Below are 7594 nucleotides of genomic sequence, written 5' to 3' on the forward strand. Positions count from 1 at the left end.
CAGCATTTAGAACACTGGTTAGTGCAGAGCAGAAGCTCAGTGTGTTGAATGAATTAATGAATGAATTAATGAATTAGTGAGTGAATGAATAAATGAGTAAATGAACTTGACACCATAATCAAGACCTGTATCAATGCGAATAGACAAGGATATGCTGCAGTAACAAGCAACCTAAAACTACAAGGTTTATTTCTCACACTATATATGCCTGTGTTCAGCCTCAGGGGAGTTCTGGTCTTCCTAGGGACCAGGCTCATGGAGCAGCCACTATCCCAAACAGTGCCAATTGCAAGAGGGGAAGAGAGATCCCTGAAGGGTCTCATACAGCAATTAAATGCATTGCCTGGAAGTGGCACACACCACTTCCTGTTACAACTCATTGGCTGGAACAAAACATGGAAACATGGTCCCACTCAACCACAAAGGACCAGGAGTACAGTCTCACCAAGTGGCCAGAGGGAAAGAACCTGAAATATGCAGCAAATAGCACAAATGATGACCACAGGGTCTTTTACAAAATGGCCCAAGAAACCTTCCCATTCTCTCTCCCTCCACTCCTCCTCCATGGCTCCTGCAATCTTTGAATAAAGCTGTTATAAACATTCTTTTGGTGGATATATGCACTCATTTCTCTTGAGAAGAAACCCAAGAGTTCAATTGCTGGGTCACTAGGTAGATGTATGCTTGGCATTCATGGATGGATACTACCAGTTTTCCAAAGCAGTTGTACCCCCTGACACTCTCATCTGCAGAGTATAAGAGTTCTAGCTGCTCCACATCTTCCCCAAAACATGGCACTGTCAGTCTTTTTCATTTTGGCCATTCTGGTGGGTGCATATTAGTATCCTACTGTGGTTTAAATTTGCATTTCCATGGTGAGTATTGACATTGAGCACATGCTTGTATGTCTATTGGATGGCATGCATTCCTTCATCCCACAAAATGTTATCGAACGTCCACATTGCATGTGCATGTGGCTATAGCAATGGGAATAAATAACATTCAAGCTCCATGAAATTCCAAATCATTGCCTTTTTTGTGCAACTCAAACTGCTGATTTTGGAAGAATTTTATTCAACATATTAAAAATCTAAATAAATATACAGGCAAACCCTGACTGTTCTTCTATGTAAAATCCCAAATTAGGAAATATAACTGATAAGAAACATAAGCGGAGGACACAGTTAATAGACACTTATTCATTCAGCAAATATTTCTTAAGTACGTACTGTATGCAGGTACAGCCAGACCCTGGAAACAGCAGTGCATGGGCTAGACGCCCCCTGGGGCTAACAGAGCTCACAGTTCAGCCCTTTGTAACGCAACAGTGCACTCACACTGTGCGAGATTGTTTTCTGTCTTCTGCCCCTTCTAGACTGGGAACTGCTTGAGGACGGGGTCCCTCTTTTATATACTGAGAACCTGGGGCAGGTGCTGGCATGTTCTGAGGATACATGTGCTCAATTGCTAAGCCTGAACCAATTCATTTACTTAAAAATATGAGACAGATAGAAGTTTAAGGATACATTGTACCCAATAAAATATTAGCATTGTTAGGATGCGAACCCAGTATCCTGTCCCAATTTAAGGAAATTTTCACTTGTACGCTGCCTCTGGGCTGTGGTAAATTCGAGAATGTAGTTTATAAGAACAGCCTATATGCTATCTTATCTCCCTACAGCCACATGCAGAATAAAGTGGCATATTCTGACTTTTCAGTTTTAATATTTTCCACTACAGATTTTAACAAGACCCCAAATGGTATATATATATTTTTATTTCTAAGCATCCGAAAAATCCTCATGCTAAAATTTTACTGCCACTGAGTGACGCCTCAATAGAAAAATAAATGAGTCTCAACCCGTTACTATTTCATTCCCTCAAGGTCATTTCCTCACAGGCAGATCGGCCACATCAGTGGAGCCCACTCAGATGTCTTGGGCCCCACCTCTGCTCTGCATACCATTCCATGAGAGCTGATGCCTGGAGACTTGACAACCTGGTACCATCTCCTCCCACAATCACCCTCCCATTCCTCCAGCTTATCTCTGGTGTCAGAGAAGAATGAGCCTTCAAGTTTGTACATTCCAGTTCCAGCACTTGGGGGAAGAACCCTCAGCACAGTTATCTGGCATCTGGACGGCAGAGCAGGGAAGCTGGCTGCCCAGTCACCTGTCATCTAGGCCAGGCCCCTCACCCCACTCAGGCTGCCAGAACTGTGAACAGAGCCAGACAGGACCCCCTTGGAAAGCACAAATTCTGGGTCTCTGGGGCAGCCTGTATTAGGGGTATTTATTTCTGGGGTTCTGGGGGTGGCATCAGGACAGCAGGTGTCAGAACCCCTAGAAACTCTGCCCGGTCACCTGATGAGTCAGATGTGTTTAGTCATGGGAAACTATGGGGAAAGACCCACAATGCTAATGCCAGTGCAGGTGAGACCCGGATGACTGTGCAAATGAGCCCAGAGCCCAGAACAGAACAGTGAGAATTAGGTCACCCTTCCTTCTCACTGGACTATTCGGACACAACTATGTGACCCCAGACAAGCCAATTTCCCTCAGTGGTGCTCAGTTCTCTCCCTCTAAAATGGACAAGGAGGGGTGGAATCAGACAAGTTCTAAAGTCACGTCTAAGGCTAAGGACCCATGACTCTGATTTTGATCTAAATCCAGAAAAGAACTGTGGCCAGGTGTCTAATTACTGGCTCATTGTTTTTCTCCTGCAGGCTATGGGTTTACTAACACTCTAACCTTGTGATCTTCTTCCAAGACGCCTTCCCCCCAAAGATCCATGGGAGTACTGGGAAAATGGATTGGAGACTTCTTTGTGACTCAGTTCTCTCCTTCCATTCCTACCCCCACCCGTACCCGCCATGCCCATTTCAACCCTTACCTGAGCCCTTCTCAAAGCTGGGATGCTTGCAGACCTTGGATGCAAATCTCAGGCACTTGCATTTAATGTTTGCTGTTTTGTGTCCTGCCCTATCCACTCCTGGGCACCTCGGAGGACATTCTAACTCACCATGTACTCTTTTCCCATCCATTTGTTGAATGTTTCTCCCAAGTGCCAGACTCTACTCTGAGCACCTGGGATGCCTAGAAGAACAATGTGGCCCGTTCTCAGGAGTTGAGTCTTAAATTGGGGAGGAGCCGCATCAGTCCAAGTGACAGCAGTTAACCCCAGGTCACCTGGGAGAGAACACCAAGTGAGGACCTGCCTGAGCGAAACCTTGAAGGTGCTACAGCAGATGCCACCAGTGCCCACCCACCCCCTAGCCCTCCTTAGAGTCCTCAGGGCAAACCAGATGTGCCAGGCAGTTAGAGCCACAGGAAGAAGCCTTGAGCCAGCAAGCAGCAGAGACTAGCGGGTAAATACCCCACCACCTGGCCACGTGATGAAATAATCCCAAGGCGCCTGGCCACAGCCTCCCAGAGGATCCCAGGGGGACTGAGTGACCTGCTCATTAACACACCTGCAGTGCCTGCCCTTCCCGGGCTCCCTTCCTTACTCCCTCTCCATGTTTCTTAGGATGGTCTCTGGAATAAACTACATGGATTCATGTCTTTACATCAGGGCTGACTTTTGAGGGAAGCCACAGTAGGTCTGGAAGAGTGAGCTGGATTGGAGAGTAAGGTGTTCGGGGGGAGGGCACCCAGACAGAGGAGCTGCTTGGGAACAGCGCTGGAGGGTGGGACGAGGCATGGCATTCGGTATGGGGCAGCATGTGGAGGACACACTTGACCCCAGGACTCTGTTGTGGGACCTTAGCACCCTTGTCCAAAGGGGACAAACACTTCAGTCATCTTTTCCAGATGCGGCTGGAAGAGGAGAAGCGGCTGGAGAAGACAGCCAGGGCTTTCCTGAGAGGTGCCCGGTGGCCCTGCCCAGCCATCTGCCTCCGTCCTGGGTCCACAGGGAACCAGGAAGTCGGCTCTGTTTCTTTGGAGAATGAGCTCCTCAGCTATGAAAGGAAATATCCCAACTGTCCTGGCTTCCTGAGTGATTTGGATCTATCTAAATATTTGGAAGAGTTTCTTTTGTGATTACAGGGATATTACAGCGTCAAATGCTGAGGCCTGTGGAAGGCAATAGAAAGCAGTGGGTAAGCCAGACAGACTAACTGGTAGTGTGCTCCAGAGCCTAGCCAGCCTCTGGGGGCCTCAGTTTCCTTACCTGTAGCATGGGAAAAATCGTACCTGGTGAGCATTCAATAAGATAATGTGTATGGCATTAGGCTCTGAGTATAGTAAGTGCTCGGTTTTAAAAGGTGGGAGGATGCTGGTGACAAGCAGAGTGCAACCCTGGGGCAAGGCCCACCTGTCACCTGGGTGAGATCACAAAGCAAACACTGCCGTGCAGGATCTGCCACCAGACTCCCCGGCTCTAAGGCCCAACTGGGCAGCCCCTTGAGAGGGTGTCTGCTTGGGTTGGGTATGACCAGAGCAACAGAGCAGTCCAAGGGCCGAGCTCAGACGTCGGGTCCGCCTGTCCAGGCCAGGCCCTTGCTGACACTGGTGAGCTAGCCAGCAAGCAGCAGTGACAAGAAGCTAGCTCAGAGGGCCTGGGGCTCTGGCAATGACGCTGGCCAGGTGATGACCTCAGCCAGGGCCTGTCCAGACCTCTTACCCCTCTAGTGTACAGAGGAGCACACTGACATCGCTCTCTGGTGTCCTCTTCATAGGCCTCCATGTTTTCTTGTTTTTGGCCATGCCATGAGGCACACAGTATCTTAGTTCCCCAACCAGGGATGGAACCCCTGCCCCCTGCATTGGGAGCGCCGAGTCCTAACCACTGGATCGCCAGGGGAAGTCCCTTTGTAGGCCTCCATGGAGAGCCACTTCCTCCTCAGTCTCAGTTCAAATGGGCATGTTTCAGTGGGTTCGGCTCCCTCTCATCTGGCACCCCTGCCTGAACACCCCAAACCTCTGCTGGCCTCAGGCTGTCAGTCACCTCCAGGGCAGTCCCAGCTGTTACACTCTGAGAGAAGCTGAGGCTTCAGTTGACCTGCTGGGGGCTCTTCTGCCCATGAACCAAGTGAAGGCAGAGGTAAGGGCCTTACCTGAGGCCGCCCACTGACCCCCCACATTGGTCATCTCACCTTCCCACCTTTCCCTGACTCCTGCATCCCTCTTGACCTCCCTGTTGTTTATGGCACAGCGTTTCTACCTCTGTGGCCTGCGCCTCAGGCTCCCTGGTAGCAAATGCACTGCCCCAAACAGGGCTGCACAGAACAGACCTCTCCCCACCCCCATGTGGGGCTGATGAAGGTATACTTCTGAGCAGCAAGGCCCGGGGCTAGCAATTAGGCTGAAAGGATATTTTTGAGGCTTTGGGTGGAGAAGGCCTCAAAAGAGATCCCCGGGGATTTGCAACTAACCAATTAAACATGCCAATTCCCAGAGGTCCTGGAGTTCCTCAGCGCTGCTCAGATAAGAACTGACAAGAGGAAGGATGAAGTTGTGGTCTCAGAGGTCTGTGTACACAATGCTGGGGATGATTAACCCCTGGCCTGGGGTGGGAGCTAGGGTGTGCAGATCAAAGGCCCTCAGATGAATGAACAGTCTTGGAATTCTGGGGGAGAAAGGCACTGACTGCTCTAAACAAATGTGCTCTAAGCAAAGCACATTTAGCATCCCCAGGGTTTCAGGGAGACCTGGGGCTTTTGGTAACCAGGATGGATCACCCCAGCCACGGGGCAGGAATGATCTTTCTGCATTTCTGCCCTCTTTATTGATTCCCACCCCTTACGAGAGACAAACATCCACGCTGTCACTGAACTGAGTCCCAGAGAAACCAAACCCATCCTTCTTGGGGCTCCTGGATCCGGTCCATGCCTGCCTCTGCTCTCACATTCCACTGAGGACCCCCCACTCCTGCCGCTTTTTCCTTCCTATAGACTGGGGTACCTTCCACTTTTGGGGAAGGGGGCTTCCTCCTCATACCAGCTCACCATTCAGCCTCCAACCATCCCAGGAAATGGGAACCACCTGGCAGGAGGATCAGATTCCTGGGAAGTGATGGGGCTGACTCTGCCCCACTGCCCCCATTATCCCTCAGTGCTCACCTTGTCCCGGAAGAGCGGACTCCCTCCATCTCTCAGGCCTGGGAAAGGCAGCTGGCTGGCTGGCTTTCTGGCTGGAGAAAGGCCAGGTGAAGATGGGGGAGGGTTGGGGGGAGGTGCCATGCCCGGAAAGGGGCAGGGGCAGGCCCAGGAGACAGGCAGTGAGAGTTATTGGCTAAAGACCACAATATCTCGGTAGGGAAGGAGGGGCTGCAGGGGCTGGGGTATCTGAGGATCCCTGGGTGGGTGGGGCCAGGGCCAGGGGCGTCTGGGAAACAGACCTCCTTCTGAAATTCCAAGTTGAGCTGCTAAGCTACTGGCTCCTGGAATCTGTAAGACAAAACTGAAGACTGTAGACCGGCATCCAAGGCTGCCACACTCTGAAAGGACAGCTTCCAGGTGAGTATGACACACTGCTGGACACATGGATTCCTAGCCTCAGTTTCCAGGATCTTTTTCACTGCCTTGACCCCCCAGCTAGCAAGAGGGAGGCCCTTTCCCTGGAGCCAGGGTGGTTCCTCAGGGACTTAGCAGTCAGCAGAGAGAGCTGGAGCAGGAATGCACACCTGCAAAAATGAGGGGATGTCAAGCAGTGACCTCAAGGTCAGGACCTAGTTGGAAGTAGCTCTGACACATCCACAGCAGCCCGTGGCTGCCTGATCTATCCCTACCTGATCTCCCAGCTGCCCTGTGCAATCCTGGGCACTCCAGAAACTCCACTTCTAGCAGCCCTCAGTCATCCCTTCTGGGCAGGGCTGACCTCAGGAACCCTAGCTTTTGTTGGGACCAACATGGGATGAGGAAATACTTGACTCCAGGTTCCCAAGCCCCACAGTGGTCTGTGGGCTCCCTTCTTCCCTGAAGGCAACCCTGAGTGTCCTCCCAAGAAAGAGATCCCAGAATTTAAAGTGTGACTTGCAAACTAGTTTACAGGCAAACTGGACTCACCTGTGGCTCCGTAGTCTAAGGGGGAAAATTGGGGCAACTGAGTGTCGTTGGAACAAATAAAGTCTTCCTTAAGTCCCATGTTTATTATACCCCAGCAGAGCTCCCTCCAGACTGAGGCCATCCACTGGCGTGTTACTAATATACGTTTATGCAGCAGCGTCTGCACACCTGGGGAGAATTTGCAAAGAGAAAGGTCATGTTCCCTTCCCCCCAGAAACTCATGGGATGGGGACAAGCAAAGGGAGAGGGTTACTGGAAAGTTCAGGGGCAGATAAGGGAGGCCTTCCTCAAGAGGTCACCTGTGGGTGGAAATCCTCGAGTGAATGAGAGGGAAAGGCAGAGCTAGGGGAAGGAAGGGCAGGAGGTGCCGCGGGGTACATGCGGGAGATGATGGGGCAAAGCAGGCAGGGACCAAGTCACCGCACATCTGGTGACGCGGGGAAACAGCTCTCGCCCTTCAGGGAACATCCAGGCTCTTCCTGGGGAAGAGGCGGCGGGGGGTGGGGGCGGCGCATTTGCCCCTTCGTTCGGCGTTTCCAATGCATTTAATGGGTTGGTCCGCTCTTCTGTCTGCAGCTAAGCGCC

The sequence above is a fragment of the Globicephala melas genome, chromosome 15 (genome assembly GCF_963455315.2).
Source record: "Globicephala melas chromosome 15, mGloMel1.2, whole genome shotgun sequence".
Taxonomy (NCBI): Eukaryota; Metazoa; Chordata; class Mammalia; order Artiodactyla; family Delphinidae; genus Globicephala; species Globicephala melas.